Genomic DNA, 19085 nt, shown 5'->3' with positions numbered 1-19085 from the left:
TTTACCTTCTTTGCTTTCCATAAATCTAATGGGACTTTATTTTTTTCTGTCACTATCCTTTGGAGAATGGTCCCAATCTCTCACCTATATTTTCAATCTATTGAAACTCCCATGTAAGCCAAAAACACCCATGTGCTCTAAGGTAGTCAGGACACAAGTGAGATCAGGAATCCTGGGCTTCTTGAGACTTACCTGAAAACCAGTTTAGTTTCCCTCTCCAAGTCTCTCTGTGGTTCATGTGGGGTCCCCATGGATTGAGTGGTAAAGAAGAATCCTGCTGGCAGCACCCTCTCTGCTTGGGGACTTTCCTATCATCTCACTTCCTGTAACCCCCCTAACTCCATGGCTCCTCTTTTCTCCACTCCATCCCAGTTCTGAGCCTTTAAAAAGAATGGATCCAAAATGGAACTCACGGGCACTCCTGGCATTCCCCGGGGGCCATCTTTCCCTGTGTCCCCAGGAGGCCCTCTTGGGCCTGGAGGTCCTGGAGGTCCTGGAGGCCCAGCCTGCCCTTGGTCACCCTACAAGGAGAAGGGAACAGACCAACAATGACCATGAATGATAAAGACCCAAGTCTTCTTTTCAACACTTTAAATTTGTATTATCTAATCCACATTTACACTATGAAAAGAACCAGAACAATCAGAAACACGAAGCCTGTAGGCAATTTGCCTGCCAGCAGGGAGCAAATAAATATTCATGCTGGGTGAGCTGAGTGGATGCTATTAAAATCAAAGCAGCTCAGGAACCAGCACTCTCAGCTCTTGGAAATAGTGTGTATGTTATCATGATAATTCAGAGCTGGTAAAAAAGTTTTGCATAACTTAATTCATGACAATGCTGCATCAGTTATATTCACCTAGTTTAATAATGGCTGCATTTGTAGTTGGACAAATGTGTTTACTCTTTCATAACCTATAAAATTAAACATACAAGCTCTTGTCAAACTGTATAGTAATTTATAAATTACCAAAGCCAGAGAGCTTGGAAACTAGGTCTATTACTGGATATAATTTAAGCTTTTTTATTTTAATTAAGAAAAAATTAGGCATTCTATAACTTTTTACTTTGGTACTTTCATATACATTTCAAACAAATGCAGCTCATGAGACATAATTTTGTTCCAGAATGTTTCCAAATAAATACCCCACCCCACCTCCACCCCCACCCATGAGAGATAAATGGTAAAGCAACAGTAAATGGAGTAATAACTGAATGTAAAGAAGAAATCAGACTTGAGCAAGAATAAGCACTACCTTAATGAGGCGGCGTTTAATGAGCTGCTGATCAGCAGAGAGAAACCCATGATTGATTTTAGGAAACACCATCTGATCAGTCAGGTGAGGTCAAAGGTTGAAGTTCAGAGGTGAGAGAGTTGGAGAATAGACATCAGAAGGTCCCAAGAAAGAAATAAAGATATACACATTAGACTTTTAATGACCTTTAAACAAAATGGAACTGGTGCTTATGTCTGACATCAGACTATCTGGCTCTTCTTGAAGGAAATATAACCCTAAGATGAGATGGCAAGGACAGATTTTTAGTGAGGGAGGAATCTTTTGGATTCCATCATTTTGCTGTGGCTGTTAGGCTTCTTTTGTGTAGTATGTTCAAGAAGCAGGAAAGCGCCCAGCACTCGCATCCTGCCCTCTGAGCAGAGAGTCTAGAGACCAAGCACCAGTTCAAATTCCGTCAGACTTGTCAACCAGCATAATGTGGCATGAATGCAACTGCCATTTTATAAATGTCCTAAGTCCAGAATACTTAGGATCATTTAATTGACCGAATAACGTCATACTGTTGGCCTGTGTGCAAATTAAACCATCGAGGTGTGGCACAGTCCTAGACAGCCACGCCTGCCTCTCCCTATTATGCTTGCTCAACTTCAATATCCTTTTCTCTTTTCTGTTCAAGATTCTCTTTCTCAATCCATATTTGACCTCGGTGAAGTAGGTGAGGTCCCAAGGATCCAATAACTCAATGCATATGGTGAAAAGAGCAAGTGGACTTGGCAAGCCAATTTAGCTGTTCTCGCTCACTCTTATGCTGATTGCGGGCTCTGACTGAGCAGCATGGGTGCCAACTACAAACCTTGACGGTGAGGATCTGATTACTGTGCAGAGCAGCAACTGTGGGGAAGCCTGGCAGACCCTATGGACGTGGGACAGCACCAAAACAACACGACACAAAACGTCACACAGACATTCCACTGATGGACAAACAAAACAAGCATGTACCTAATGCCACCCTGTCCTGGCTCTAATTCTTATCTTGTTTGACACACTGTAAAGGAAATCAGACACACGAGGCCCCCAGGCAACACATTCCTTAAATGGAAAGGCCAAATTGAGAACTCATTGTAACTTCCCTTTGTGGCCGTTACACTGGGGATCCATGTATATACTCTTAGCGCTTTCTGGAATCCTACGTACAAAATGTTAGCACAATATAGAGATAACTGCGGACATTGTTATGAAAGCAACATTGTGATTTCCCTCCATTGATATCCTGTTTACAACTCAGGACATGCATTGGTTCTCTTTTGGACAATACTGAACCGAATTTTGCAGTCCAATCAGAAATATTCCTCAGGATAAATGCAGTCTGCCTCACAAAAGGTAGTCTTACCACCCACATATCAAAATTTCTCACTCCAATCATATGATGATTCTCAGGTCTTTCCTGTTTCAGGAATTCCTGCAGAGGTGGTGGATAGAAATCTGTCTCCTATAACATGTGTATTTCATGTCAGAGGGATTTATGGTCACACTCTGCAGTAATCACTTCTGTCATGTAACTTTTCCAAAAGAACTTGACAGTTCACACAACCCCTTGAAGCAGAAAAGTGGTTTTGAATTCCTTAACCAGGAGAACAGGGGAGAGATATTTTAGAGACTGGTAGTTCACTAACTTGTACTAACTCGTCTTCATGGGTGTTATCAATTGGGTAGCCGGAGAGAGAACTTTTGCCTTTGTTCTGTATTGTTTCCAACATGAGCTATTGGAGCCTTTTATTCCAATCTTCCCCCAACACAGAACATGTTTACCATACAAATAAAATTAACAGCAACCACAGCTTACACGGACTCAAGTGTCTGCAGGCCTCCCAGACGCTCCCTCCTCACTGCCCTTCCCCTCTTCTGCCCAAGTCTATACTGAAGTTATTTAGGAAAAGCCAGTAAATTTCTAGTTTTTAAAAAATTTTGTTAGTCTTGGCATATTCTTCTACCTTATTTCCCCCTTATTTGGGATATACTTTTTTTTAAGAACCAATAAAATTATGCTTGTGGTATGAAAACATCTCTTCAGCCCTAATGACTTGGACTTTCATTCTGTAGAGCTGGGACTTCTCAGGAAGCAAAGCAGAGGAAATCTTATCTGTTCTACCAAATCCTTTCTGATAAGGCTAATAAGTGTCTGGGTAATTTTGAGGTGACCTGTATCCTCTTTTTTCTTCTCCCTAAGTAAAAATCCTTGAAAACATAGATGCTACCCAAATTCAGAAATGCTACAAGTTGGAAAACAGATGTATATAATTTGCTTTTGTTTTACTATGGAATATGAGTTTAAAATGTTATTAGATGGTAATGTGCCAGCATCTTCCCATCTGTGACTCATTAGCCCTATATTACACAGTCAGAATTTTATATATAAACCTCATATTTATGTAACAAAGAACAAAAACAGATACAAACAAGAAGTGTAGAAGGATCAGAGTCTTGACTAGTGGTGATAAATCATAATGTCACTTTGAACAGGATTATCTAACAAAAATAATTTAAAAATAAAAGCCTTTTAACAGCACACATGGTAGGACTTAAATGTTTTGAAATTTGAATATATAAATAAGTCACGTCTTGTACTCATATCTGAGCATGACCAGTTTGCTGTTTGATCATATTTTTTAAGTGTTCACAAAAAGCATTAGTTTCACAACTTCTTAGTTTGGTTTCCAGTGTTAACGAGATCTAAAGAGGAAAGTGGATAGGAAATGCTCACCAAACAGAAAATCCTTTCCACCAAACAGAAAATCTCTCTTTGAGGAAGCTGATTTTATATTTCTCAGTCATCTTAACTGTAGGAAATGCTACCAAGTAGGTGCTTAGAGTTACATTTTAAAGATTTTGTTAGGGGTGCCTGGGTGGCTCAGTCGGTTAAGCGTCCGGCTTCGGCTCAGGTCATGATCTCATGGTTCGTGGGTTCGAGCCCCGCGTCAGGCTCTGTGCTGACAGCTAGCTCAGAGCCTGGAGCCTGCTTCACATTCTGTGTCTCCCTCTCTCTCTGACCCTCCCCTGCTGGAGCTGTCTCTCTCTGTCTTTCAAAATTAAATAAAAAATGTTAAAAATCTTTAAAAAAAATAAAGATTTTGTTAGTGAGCTAGGTAAAAGGACTCCAGAAGTTTATATGTAACAAAGTAGAAAGGGACACGTGGAAGAATTCTCTAAATTAGAACCAAAAACCCATGGCCTAGGCTGCAATTTCCTAGCAGTTGGTGCTCTTCAAAACTGTGGTAATGCTGGCAGGGTACATGCCAGTGTCGGGAGTGGTGGAGGGCAGTTGATAGAGGTGGTTATTTAAAGGCAATTATAAATATGGCAATCTCCCTAAAGAGTCAAGTTTGACAAATGTTAAATAATTTAAAATATTTTTATATAAAGCAAATGTTATATTATAGGGTAGAATGCAAAATTTGTGCAAATTTTTAATAATTTTATCATTTGATAGTTTAGAGAACTTCATCTCACGGGGGAGATCTCTAGATTACAGGTAATACTGAACGAACCCTCTGCTCCCACAAGAAGGTCTTTGGAGGATAAGTTTGAAAAGTCCTGGTGCTGAATATTTACCTGTAAGCATGGCTTTACGTGGCCATAACAGTTAGGCTTCCCTGGCTGTTCACACACAGGCACTTTTTCATTAACTACGCCATTTTTTCCCACAGTATCATTAGTCATAGTCTTTTCTAAATAAATGGAATGGACATATTTCATTTGGTTTTGCATCTTGGAAAACTTGCCTGGTACACAGATGGTTCAAGTGGGTGTGGGGAAAAAACTGTTTCTCCAGAAAAACATGGAGAAAGAGTCCAGGAATAAGCTAAAATGCTGAAATAATGTGTAAAATTTTCACTCCCAAATATTTTGAATTCTTAAGAAATTGGATGTACAAGAGTGTAAAACTACCTTATTCAACCCTATTTCTGAGCATACTCAGACAACTTCACAAATCTTCCTGACATTCTGTGAAGGAGGTTACTCTCTTGGACCAGTGTTTTGACATCATTTTAGGAGAAAGTCTATATCCATTCATTACTTTCTAGAAGCAAAGTGGCAAGCTTACCCCCCCAAAATGTAGAATAAATACATATTATATAAGAGATGCTTCTACCTACTTATGGAGCCACAAATTCAAGATGCTATTGCTTATTGTATACTCAGGAATGGTAAGTGTTGTATGATTATATTGCAGTGTGAAAACTGTGTGTTTTGTCAAAAGTATTCAACAAGGCAATTATAGAGCCAAGGATTTAATCCAAGACTTCTAATTCCAGACTTAGTCATCACGCAGTTTATGTGTTTTTAACTTCTTCCTACTTTTATAGTTGGAATATTAGAAATCAGCCAACACCACCAATATTTAAGAAGTTATTTGTTGGGTGCCTTCCATGCAGCCTTCACTGCCTAGGCATGGGGACTGAATGGTGAGCATGACCCCAAGCTCACAGGGGTCAACATCTAGTGGGGAAATAGGGAAAAATAAGCAAGCAGTAATCATATGGAGGGATGACCATTTTGGTGGAGACGGAGAGGGGCAACAAAGTAAATAAAAGTGTGCCTGATGGCTGGTTTGAGGAGCTCTAGAAACTTCCCAAGCCACATGAATGAGGGGGCGGGGGTTGGTACAGCAAGAGGAGAACTAAAGACAGGGAAAATGTTACAATAGTCTAGTTGAGAGACTATGCCCTAGGACTAAAGAAGGGGCAAATCCATAGTTTCAAGGGATATTAAGGAGGTAGAATACTCAGGACTTACAGATTGGCTGAGAACATGAGGGAGAAGGAGGAGCAGTGAGTGGTCCTAGGTGTCTAGCCTGAACCATGGATGATGATACAGGAAACACTAGTAAAGAAGGGGTTTTCTGGGGCAGGTAAGTGGTTATAGACGGTGAATTCAGTTAGAAACTTGTTGAATTTGAGGTGTCCAACCATAGCCAAGGCATGGCAGTTAGATACACATATAAAACTGTCAGGAGAGAAGTGAGAATGACAAGTCATAAGGATGCCTTAAGTCACATAGAGAGGCTGGAGAGAGAACAGACCTAGAAAACAGCTCTTGGAAAGACTTCAATTTTAAGGATGAGCAGAGGAAGAGGCAACTACAAAGAGAAATAATAAAATGTAGTTGTAAAAGCAGGAGAAATGCTAACTCACCTCACAAATTTCTATATAGGCAAATGACTCAGAGTGACTCATTAATGAAAACTGCATCATTTGTTGTGTTGTATAAATGTACATGGACTGAATTCTTCCACTTACTGCTGCATGTAGACGTCATCTAGAGGCTAACAATGGCCAGTGCCACTGACAGGATGCTCACTGATATGCACAGGGGAACATATTTGAGGTTGTGGAGGTACAGATGAAAAATTAAATTATTATTTTAATTATAAAGGTGGACTCTCAATAGCAAATCATATTGGAAGAAAAAATGTGTTGTGCTGAGAAATGAAAATCCCTGAGGTTCTCCATAATGTAAATAGTGTCATGATTCTGTTATCCCCAAATATATCACATGAAACAATACAACCATTACAGTAGGTATATGTGCAGCATAAATAAAGATGAATATTTCTAGACCTTGATAAAATTATTTCTAGCTAAAAGAGACCAGATGGAAAAACACTGTAAAAAGACGTGAAAATATTTAGATGAAAGAATAACTTGAGCTCAACAACAAGACCTGTTTGAAAGCAAAATAGGGAAAGAAAAGAAATTACAAGAAAGGAATTTGCTGCTAAATCATTTCATACTGCAATAGATAGTAAAATCTGTTTGAATAGAAAAATCAACTACATGAAGCTATCCTTTGAATAATTAAATGCCATGAGCCTGTAAAAATAAGAATTTCTAACGGATTGAGAAAGATTGGCTTATAGAAATATTAATTATGGGGAAGAACTAGCTTTCTGGGCTGAATATAATATTGGTTCACAAAGTTAAATTTTCTTTTTAATAAATACTCTAAGTTCCATTCTATTGTTCTATCATGAATGTTAACCCTAGTCACTCCAGAAATTATCTTTTTATATGCAAATGATACATGTGAATTTGAAACTTATTTAAAAGAGAAAGAGAACAATACAGTCTATACATTGACAAATGTCATGTAATACTATTGCCACTAAAATGCTAAGTGAAGACAAAATGCAAAAGATCTGTGACTAAGTGGAAAGATGGAGATACACTTCAACACTGGCAAGTGTAACATGTATGAAAAACTTCCTCCACCACACATACTGCAAAACACTCCATTTGTTATGTATGCTCTAAGGATTCAGGGGGTGTTATAATGTTTCCCAAAGATATATGACTAAGAAAGAGCAACCTAAGATGAGACCCCATGAAAAAAGGTAAGATTTCCTAAGAAGCTTTGCCCTACCCTGAGGCAATCACACACCGGAAACAGGGAGAAAATAAAAGAGCCTCAGAGTCTGGGAGAAAACAAAATAAAATCATGTCAGTTTTATTTATATAAACTTCTATCAGTGAATTGGAGCTTTTCTCTTTAAACGAACATCAAGAGAACAGTTCCACCTAAGGGCTTTTTCATAATAAAGATAATAATGATGACTAATGATGATGATGGTAATGATGATAGTGGTCACCATTCACATGATATGTACTATGTGCTGGGTATTATTCTAAGAGCTTTATAAATGTTAACTTTTAATCCCCATAACAACTATTTGGGAGATGAGGAATTTGAAGCATGAAGAAGTTAAGGGTTTTGCTCGTCTAACCATAAGCGGAAGAGCCAAGATTCACACCCTGGCCATTGTCTATACTCTTAGCCATTATACTTTCCATACATCCTTCATAGTCCCTGAATTTCATTCCCATTTATTCATTCATTTATCAAGGAGAATTTAATAAAATCCTACTAGAAACAAGGCAATATTTGGACATTGAGATTAGAGAGCTTTATCCCAGACTTCATGGAATTTAGAGTATAACCAAGAAAGGAAGATGTTAAACATGCAATTACAAATGTGGCTGGAGTACATATATATACTCACATATATATACATAAATATACACACATATACATATATATATATATATATATATATATATACACACACATACTCTTTTTTCTCTTATATTTTTTCCAATTCCTTTGTCCCTCAGTCAAGTACTTAGTTGGTCATTTGCTATTGCCTCAGAAGAGGTATAAAGAGGCAGGGTGAAAAACAAAACTTGTCTACCAACATTTCTAGAAACTGAAAATATATAGGAAGACACTCCCTCAAACTGGAAGAGAGGAAATAGGTCTGTGGTCCCCAAGAGCAGAGGGAGCCTAAGCCCTGCTTCTCAGTAGCACTTCCAGAAAGCAACAACGCCTCGAAGAAACATGATCATGTGACATGTCTAGATTCGTGAGACCATGCACAGCCTTGCAAAACATTCCCCTGTATTAACCATGGCACAGAAGTAGCAGAAATTTTCCCACGCCCTAAAGATGCAGCAATGACACACTACATGTGAAAGGCCATGCAGGTCAGTCAAAACACATTGCCTTCACAGCAGAAAACCTGAACTGATGGCCAAAGACCAAGTGCCCCTCAATTTCCACTCCAAACCTTTTGGTACTACAAGACCTCAGAAGCGTGAATCAGTCCAAAAGGAGGAGGAAAGTGTGGACATCCCAAGAAAAGTAATGTTTTGCTTTTTGTTAGCTCAGAAAAATGGATGATTCAGTTTCAGAAATCAAATTGGATTCAGAAATCAAATTGTTATGGAAAATTAAGTCTGATATTTTACTCGATTTTTTTTTTGTTTTTTATATACTTTTTTATTTACTTATTTATTTATTTATTTATGAGAGACAGAGAGAGACAGTGCAAGCAGGAGAGGGTCAGTGAGAGAGAAAGATACGGAATCCGCAGCAGGCTCCAGGCTCTGAGCTAGCTGTCAGCACAGAGCCGGACGCGGGGCTCAAACCCACGAACCGTGAGATCATGACCTGAGCCGAAGCTGGAAGCTTAACCGACTGAGCCACCCAGGCGCCCCTCAAGTTTTTAGATTGAAAAGCACACCCTAAAAGTGAATATAATGTCTGTTAACAAAATATAAACTATGAAAGTGCACAGAAAATGACCTAACAAGCTTAGCTAGTCAGGCAAGACTGCCCCAAGGAAGTGGTATTTAAGTTGAGACCTGCTGAAAAGAGGGGCCGTACAGACCCTCAGTGCCTGGCTCCTCTCAAAAGGCACTGATACCTTCCCTTCCTGATAGTATCAAGGTGAATACTAAAACCAAAGAGAAAAATATATTTTTCTTTACCAAAGAAACATTGAATCTACACTTGAAATTCAAAGATTGGGTCCTGTTTTAGGTACTCCCCTGACATCTAGGCACCATTCTCCTTTTGGGCAAGGTTAAGATAGAGGCAATGGCAATGGCTATAGGGTATAGGATTCCTGTGGGAGGTCAGAATGATGAGAATGAGAGAGAGATTAACTAAAATATCCATTCCTTCCTATACTAAAGGTCTCTTAAGCACATTCTACATGCTAATTACAGTGAGAAAAGCTGTAGGGGTTTAAATCTAATGGAAAGTGGAGGTTATCACAAGAATACCAATTTAAATGAAAAATACACTCAATTAGTGCTGTAATCACAGGGGCAGGCAGTAGGCTATTAAAGTGCATTCTAGATGGGAAATGCAGTAAGACTCCTGAGACTTGGGATTTGAGCTAGGGCAGGAAGGATGGAGAAGACAATGGTATTTGAGGTCGGATGTGGACTTGGGCTTAGAAGGAAGATATTCCAGTCTGACATGCAATGAGCCAAGAGATGGGAAATAAGCTTGTTGATTATTGATAAATTGAGTTTGGTTGGGTGAGGCATATACTTTTTAGGGAAGAGACTGGAATGGTTGATAGGGTATAGATGTGCAAGCTCTTCCAAGAAGCTCAATGGAGGAAGTAGTGGAAAGCCACAGAAATATTTACACAATGAAAGTCCATGGCATATGCAGGTTCGTGGAAGATAACCTTGGCAAAATTATGAAGAAAAGGTTAAAAATAAAAACATAGTTCATGATCGCTTATCTGCAATTTCAAAATCCAAAATCCCTGAAAATAATATTTCTTTATAAGTTTAACTGAAAGTTTTCTAAGTTTGCAGCAAACTCATTTGGTAACAAAACCTTATTTGAACAGATGTGAGGCTGCTTATGATCACTAATAATTCTTCTTAGTGTGAACATGTATGTGTTTTGCTGAAGAAATTGATGGTTTGATTACAGGGTGCCTCAGGCCTCTCGAAGGGTGTCAAACGATACGTGATGTATGAGTAATATTAACTTTCTAATGCCTAAAAACTTAATCCTGAAACACATTTGGCTCTGAGAATTTTAAAGATGGATTGTGTGCTTGTTTCAAAGTTGATGACAAAGATCCCTTTAGCAGAATTAAAGATTATAGAAGAAGTAGTAGGACTTGAAGTTAGGGCAATGAATTTAATTTTGAACAATAAAATTTGTTAATATAGGCTAGTCTGGCAAATGCCCTGTCTAAACATGTAATGGTCTGAATTACATATTATAATTTAAATGATTTATAGATATTGAAGATAAATTTACCTTTATGATTTCAATTTTATTTATTAATCAGAACTATCCAAATCCATTGTTACTTAGTTTCTATCTTTAATCAATTGTTGTAGTGAATAAATAAGTACATTATAATTAGTACATTTTTTGCGAGCAATTATTAAAAAAATGGACCTGTGAAAATTTTTTGTTCTTTCAGGAAATTAAAAACAATAAAACCTTCCAGAGGTCTTGTTTAGAACATCATTTGATTACCAAACACTGCACAATGATTTGCATAGGAATTTCCACTTAAAAAATGCAAAAGTAAGCTTAAATTTCACCCTATCTGAATTTCATGTAATTTGCATTTGAAATACAAAATCTGAATTATACCCAAACTATCAATATTTTAATTCCCAAGGAATCTTCCTTCTAGAATGGTACAGCATCATGATAATGTCCAATACAATATTATTTTGCATCTATGCTTTGAAGTTCAAGTTGCCAACTCAAGGGCTCAAAGCCACTTGAATATACCCTATCCATTTTCTGAAAGGAAACGGGCTGTATCAGGGAGAGGAGGCACAGTATGCATCAGGAAAGGACAGTACCAAGAAAACAGAGGATTCATTAGCTGACAGGGCACCTTATAGTGAAGGGAAAATAAGATTTTGTCCAATAGCCTGTGAGAAAAATTTATGTTTTTTGCATTCCTCATTCTGGGTGAAAAATCAAAAGTCCCTGTTGTTTCCCCAAAACTCTAGTGTCTGGGTTAATAGTATTTGCTAAACTTCCTTTGTACGATATTAGATTGAGCTGACTCTCAAATTCCTTTGGTATGCTCCCTGGATGGTAGCCTCCCCTCTTCTCATGGAAGAGGTAGATGTCTGGAAGCCAGCCTATGAAAGAGCTGGTGAGAGTCCCATAGGGCTCGGCTCTAATGGGTGGAGAGTTACCCTTGTATTTCCTACTCTACCTCTGAAGATCAACACCTCCCATATATAAATTTGAGCCTATAGCAAATGTCTGATAGCCCTCTGAGATAATGGAGCTCTTGAAAATGACGTTAGTCCCCCCCAAAACCAATGGAGTACTTGTGCAAGTTCACCAGAGAGTAATGTTACTTGGAGTAGTACTACTCTAGATATCTTCCTCCACTAATCTTACTCTAGATACTTTATAATTGGTCCTGTTCTCTAATGTACCACTGTGGTCTGCATCCTACATTTTTAGTGTTTTCCCAAGGGCTGTTCAATTACATAAAACTAGTCTGTGGTTTGAAAGCATTCCTGAAATTTTCAGCTTTCCATACTGGACTAAAATATTGATCACAATTTAGAACATGTCTAAATACCATATTGCTATCTTTATATTTTATGTCACTTTTGTACCTGGACTAAACTCAAATGACTGTAAGCACTAGGCCAATAATATAGGTAAAATAACAAGTTTATGAAAACAGGAAGCAGGTAGACTTGGCAGAACAGGAGCCAAGTCAGGGCTAAATGGAAGCAATAAGGACTCCACTTATATTGCCTCAGGGGAAAGCAGACTTGAGGCTGCTACACCTTGATGTGCTTCTAGAGAAGCATGAAGTCCAAGAATTTTTTTTTTTAATGAATGCTTCTGATATTAAATGTTCATAAGCAATTCAAATTTACTTAAAAAAATTATAGGCCAAACAAAAATACACTTGAAGGGAGGATTTGGACACAGGCCACCAGTTAAAGGTCTCTGATCTAGTGCTTTTGAATGTTGAATTAGAAACAAGACAAATGTAGAAAAGCTTTGCTTCAGAAAAGAAATAATACAGTTAGTCCATTCAAGTCACTTTATCTTGTTGTATTAGCATTTGAAGAAAGGATGACAAGTTCGCATTGCCTCCATCACATGTAATTCAGAGCACTGTTCTTAAATCATAAAATCTTCCAGAGGTAATTGTTATTCAGGACCACTACTAGGAAGAACAGAACAAGGTGTAATTCCTCTTTGAAAAGGAAGTACTGCATCCTATAGTGATGGGTCCATTTGGGAGGAGTCCCATGATTTGAGCTCCTAATGAAAGAGGCTGTTGTAATCTATGTAAGAGTGATGGGTTCTTCAGGAATCTCGGAATAGAATTTCCTGAGGTCTGTAAAATTAAATCTAAACTTTATACTGGGGCACCTGGGTGGCTCAGTCGGTTAAGCGTCTGGCTTTGGCTCAGGTCATGATCTCACAGTTGGTGGGTTCGAGCTCCGCGTCGGGCTCTGTGCTAACAGCTAGCTCAGAGCCTGGAGCCTATTTCAGATTCTGTGTCTCCCTCTCTCTGACCCTCCCCTGCTCGAGCTGTCTCTCTGTGTCTCTCAAAAATAAATAAAAAACATTAAAAATTGTTTTAACTTTATAATGATATGGATATTGGAAATCATAATATGAACTTTCTACTTTTTGGTTTTAATTTCCTGGTTGTGGTTGATGATAATGTTATTTAGTGGAATGCAGTACACTTTTAATACCAAGTTGTAACATACTATAATGCTTATCATTTAATTTTGAAAAGTAGTATTTATTTGCACATATAATTTACTTGAAACTTCTATACTGATCACATTCAAATTCCTTTTTTACCTCAAATTTCTTTTTATATCGCCTATTTCAATAATAATAAGTCAGCCCAAAATGTTAAGAGTAAAGACTATCTTGTCTCAGAAAGTTACTGAAAATGGCTCAAAATAAGCTGTAGCTGAAATTTCTGATAGTGTCTATCCTCTCTTTATTTAAATGTACTTAATATGCCAGTTATCAAAGAAATTTGGCATATAGAACAGAAGCAACATTTTTCTTCCTATGATTACAAGAACTAATTCAAAGTGTAACATGAGCTTTTAATGTAATAAACACTAAATGAAATGTTTGCCTTATTTGCCAATAAAGAAAAAAGAAAAAAGAACTGGGTTCTGTTTCTGAGCATATGAAGTGGTGATATCACACATGAGTAAGGCCAAGGAAAAATATTTCTCTGATGTCTTAGAAGATCTAAAAGCAACAGCCCAGGCTCCAAAATACAAACATATTTCTTAGGCCTTATTTTTTTCTTCAGTGGGTCTCCAATTTCAGCATCCACAAGGAACAAAGTTTACGTTTTAAAAAACAGGTGGCATCTGGTTTACCCAGATGAGTAACCAGTTCTGCCACTTCATCAGCTACAACATTTATGATTCCCGTATGTGGTTTAAAAATTACAAGATGTATGCCCATCATATCATTATTAAAATTAAATTACTTACTTACACATAAGGCACCGTCAACCTTTCTTCTTATGTGATAAGGGGTACTAGTGATTATGGAACACAAAAGTAAGGAAGAATAATTTATCATTTTCCAGACTGGGAGGAAGCTTCACGACATATTAATAGTATGATTATCCATATTTATTTACTTATAAAATGGGGAAATTGTTAGATATTGGGAAAATGGCATCAGAAAAGTGACTAAGAAAAAAATATTTCAAAGGAACTACCAGAATGAGCTTTTCCAAGGCATCATTATCCAATTTGTGAATTATTAGGCCTTTAATTTCCCTTCTACTCTACTATCCTGTGTAAGATTTCCTTTGTTATGATGAACATAATTAAATGTAAGGAAAGAAAGGAGAAAAGAAGTAGAAGTCAAAGGATTTATCCAGGAAAGTGGCATGGGGCATTCAAATTTGTGTCAGGAGCACTAAGGTCCCACTGAGTTTGGGGAAAAAAATACTAAGGGCAAGAAGAGCATTTTTAGTTAGAATCAGAAAAAAAATAATAAAAGGATAGACTTTTCCCCCACACTTTGGTCAACTGAGAGTAAAATGTTGATAGTTGATACAAGAGAGCAAAAGCAGTCAATTCCAATCTAGCCTCTGGTTCCCTGTCAAGCAGAACTAATTAAAAATCGGCATACATGTTGGTAGTTAAAACACCAAGAAAAGTTAAGAGGCTGTAAGTGAAAACTTTGGGAATCTAAATCTATCTGAAGAAATGACTTCTTAGACTGTCTTACCCTGAAGAAATTACTTTCTAAATACTGAGGATTTGCCACAAAAATTATCAAACCATTCACATAAATTTTTTAGGAACTAAGATAGAATAGAAGTAATAGAGGAAAAGGAAGAAGATAATTCTGCAAAATATAGACTGGTAAAATTTTATTGACTTAAGTCAAGACTAGAATAGACCATTAACAGGATTGTTGGAGAAATTTTGCCAAAACCCCCCAAGAAGTTGTTGTTTAAAAAGATTTTACTTAGGGGAGCCTGGTGGCTCAGTCAGTTAAGCATCTGACTTTGGCTCTAGTCATGATGTCACGGTTCGTGAGTTCGAGTCCTGTGTTGGGCTCAGTGCAGACCGCTAACTCAGAGCCTAGAGCCTGCTTTGGATTCTGTGTCTCCCTCTCTCTCTGTCCTCCCCCACTCACACTCTGTTGTGCGCTCTCTCTCTCTCTCTCTCAATAATAAGTAAACATTAAATAACATTAAAAATATTTTCTTTATTTCCTTTTAAAAATGTTTATTCACTTTTGAGAGAGAGAGGAGAGAGAAAGAGAGGCTGAGAGAGAGGAGAAGGAGAATCCCAAGCAGGCTCCACACTAACAGTGCAGAACTTGAAGTGGGGTTTGAACTCAGGAACTATGAGATCATGACCTGAACTGAAATAAAAAGTCGGTTGCTTAACCAACTGAGCCACACAGGCACCCCTACTTTATTTCCTTTTTTAAAATGGTTCTTAATAGATGGATGCACATCTATAATCAGATTATAGCAAGAGGTTTGTCTGGGTCTCTTACATTATCCTTAGATACTAAATTGGGAAACCTGAACTGAAAACCAATAAAAACAATGGATTTATAACCAACTGAACAATTTACATACATAATAGTGCTTAATTGGTCATATAGTTCATGTTCTCAGTCCTGATCCATTCAACATTTAACATCTGTATCAGTGAATTAGATTAGTCTTCTCTAACTTTGGGTCTGAGAAAAATTTTTCTCTATGTATGTATATCTGTTTTTACATCTATGTCTCAGATCTCCAGAAAATGGGACAGAAGAAGAAATGTAGTATTTCTTGGATGGTAGAATCAGACTCCAGAAATGTAATATTTCTTAGATGGCAGAATTAGAGGATACTAATAATATGGAAATGTAAGGACAAGTATTTGGATCCAATAAACAAACTATATAAAAACACAATTGAGGGGCTAAGGGTTAGTTACAGTGAGAAAAAAACCCTTTAGAATTTAAGTTGATAATAAATGTATGCATCAGTATATGACTTGACTGCTAATGTAGTTTCATGTCAGTCTAATTCTAGGCTATATTAACATAAACAGAAGAAGGGAGGCTATATCCCATTTAGTCCAGCTGCATTGATGTGTTTAATTTCCGAACATTACCCTTTAAGAACAGAGACAGGAGTATATGCAGAGAACAACCAAGATAGTAAGAAAGCACACAATTGTCCCATGAGGAATGGATGAAGGAGCCGGGACTGGAGCAGGGGAAGATGAGATGGGATAGAAGAGCTACTTTATCTATTATCTATCTAATGTTTATTTTTGAGAGAGAGAGAGAGAGAGAGAGAGAGAGAGAGAACTCACAGGTGTGCAAATGGGAAGGGGGCAGAGAGAGGGGGAGACACAGGATGTGAAGCAGGCTCTGTGCTGACATCAGAGAGCCCAATGCAGGGCTTGATCTGAGATCATGACCTGAGCTGAAATTGGACGCTTAACTGACAGAGCCATCCAGGCGTCCCTACTTTAAAGTTTCTTTATTTTGAGGAAGAGACAGAAAGGAGAGAGAGGAGGGGAGAGTATCAAGCAGGCTCCATGCTGTCAGTGCAGAACCTAACATGGGGCTCAATCGCAGGAGCTGTGAGAACATGACCTGAGCCGAAACCAAGAGTCAGACACTTAACCTACTGAGCCACCCAGGCGCCCCTAAGAGCTACTTTAAATGGATTCAGAACTGCATGTGGAACATAAACACCTTCACCACCACAAGGCATATTAAAACTTATGCTGGATCATTACTTGTTGAGGGATGTAGCAAAATGAAAGTTTGGATGAGAAGTGCTTTGGGGTTCATTTTAATCTTAAATTTCATTCACTGTTTCTATAAAATCCCTGAACAGCTGTCACGTAAAAGAGGAATTAGTTCAGAAGGCAGGACTAAAACAAAAGGTAGAGGAAGTAGAGGACAGCAGAAGTTGATTCAAAAGAAGGAACAAAAAATACTTGTTGAATAAATGATCTAATTACTTTGTGTTATTTAGAACTCTCTGTAATTATTAATCTGTCTTCCAATATTCAGAATTGTCTATAATTATTAATCTGCTTTGTAAGAGTGAATGAGCCCCCTGCCACTGGATGTGTTTGAATAAAACTCAAGAACCATGAGCTTAGCAGACCCTGTAAGAGTTTTTAGGCAACTGGCTGGCCATGAAATGGGTTTATTTTGTAGTTATAAGAGAAAATTTGATGCAGCAGCAAGAGAAATCTGTTACCCATATAGTCTTCCTCCTCAGCACCTTTTTAAAATAGATAAAGATTTATCTAGAAACCCTTTATGGCACTGCCAAAAGATTTTTAATTCTAACAAAAAATGAATTCTTAATTCCTGTATTATCCAACAGTTAAAAACACTATTAGAAAAAAATGTTTCAAAAGCGTACAACTCTTTTCTCTAAAAGGACATATAATCTACCTTATAGGATCCTATATTTTGGGGGGCCACACCCTCAAATTGTATATTTGTTGCACTCAGAAAAAAAATCAGGTTTCAATTTAATGTTATATAAAGGAGGACACAGGGGAAAAAAGTCATATAATACTAGCCCTAATTAGTTCTTTTTCTTAAGATTTGATAGCGTAATTACAAAGGGCAATTCCAAGCAATTCACAAACTTGTCTTTTATTGGGGATCCATCAAGACTATTTTGTTAGAAATTCTGTAAGGGGGATGTTTCCATTAAACCGATTCAGCAAACACAACAAGGACCCAGAAAACACACAGCCTTAAAGTAAGAATGTTTTTAGAAGTTTACTGAGTAGTATTATAAAAGAAATTATTTGGGTCCAATTAAAAAAATATATGAAGTTAAGTTTATATTATGATTTAAAATATCTACCATTTCAGCTACAACCTATAAAGATGTCTAAGCTATATCATCTTAAGTAATAAGCCAACATGTATACTTTTAAGAAAAACCAAAAGGAAATTCTGAAATTTGGGGCCAGATTTATCCTCAAAGAAGTGACTAAAGTGCAAGTCTTTAAAGTCTGAGTTGTTTCTAATTTTGAACATATAAAACTAAAGGCCTAAAATTTATCTTTTTACTATTACTTGCATATTACTTAATTACTATTCTATATAAAACTGGGATAATTTTTTAAACATTCCTGTTATTTAGTTCTTATTTCAACAAAAATGTTTTTAATTTTTAATTTTATTTTTTAATGTTTATTTACTTTTGAGAGAGAGACAGAGCATGAGTAGAGGAGGGGCAGAGAGAGAGGAAGACACAGCATCCAAAGCCGGCTCCAGGCTCCTAAGTGTCAACACAGATCCCAAGGTGGGGCTGGAACTCATTAACCACGAGATCATGACCTGAGCCAAAGTCAGATGCCTAACTGACTGAGCCACCTAGGTGCCCCTAAAATAATTCCTTTTTTTATTAAATGTTTTATTTATTTCTGAGAGAGGGGACAGAGAGAGAGAAAGAGAGAGAGGGAAAGAGAGAGAGAGAGAGAACAAGCAGGGGAGAGGCAGGAAGAGAGGAGGACAGAGGATCTGAAGCATGCTCCAGGCTGACAGCAGAGAGCCCAACCCAGGGCTTGAACTCATGAACCGGGAGATCCTGATCTGAGCCAAAGTTGGACGTTCAACTGACTGAGCCACTCAGGTGCTCCTCCACAAAATTCTTAAAGATAGCATAAATTATATTGGCATCTTGATTTTTAAAAACTACCAAGCTTGAGCTAGTATTAATTTTTTTCCTTTAAGTACAATTGACACACAATGTTACATTAGTTTCAGATGTACAACATAGTGATTCAACTTTCTATTATGCTGTATACACAATTGTAGCTACCGTCTGTCATCATACAATCTTATTACAATACCACTGAATTCTCCTTATGCTGTACCTTTCATTCCCATGATTTATTCATTCTACGGCTGGATGTTTGTGTCCCCTACTCCTTTTCAGCCATTTGTCCCCACCTCTGGCAACCATCTGTTTATTCTCTG

General features: G+C 37.5%; 1 long non-coding RNA gene across 1 annotated transcript in view; it reads right to left on the bottom strand.

Annotated features, from left to right (window-relative positions):
- Positions 1-446: 446 nt before the first annotated feature.
- The window catches only part of LOC115275736, a 34762-nt gene continuing 16123 nt past the window's right edge, over positions 447-19085 (bottom strand). The window contains exons 2-3 of the long non-coding RNA XR_003901730.1: positions 1257-1328; positions 447-521 (exon numbers count right to left, since the gene is read on the bottom strand). This is a non-coding gene — a long non-coding RNA (uncharacterized LOC115275736). The remainder of the gene's footprint in view (positions 522-1256; positions 1329-19085) is intronic.

Source organism: Suricata suricatta, chromosome 1 (assembly GCF_006229205.1).
Source record: "Suricata suricatta isolate VVHF042 chromosome 1, meerkat_22Aug2017_6uvM2_HiC, whole genome shotgun sequence".
NCBI classification, from domain to species: Eukaryota; Metazoa; Chordata; class Mammalia; order Carnivora; family Herpestidae; genus Suricata; species Suricata suricatta.
Note: the sequence above shows the minus strand (reverse complement) of the source record. Positions and strands in the feature narration are given on the sequence as shown.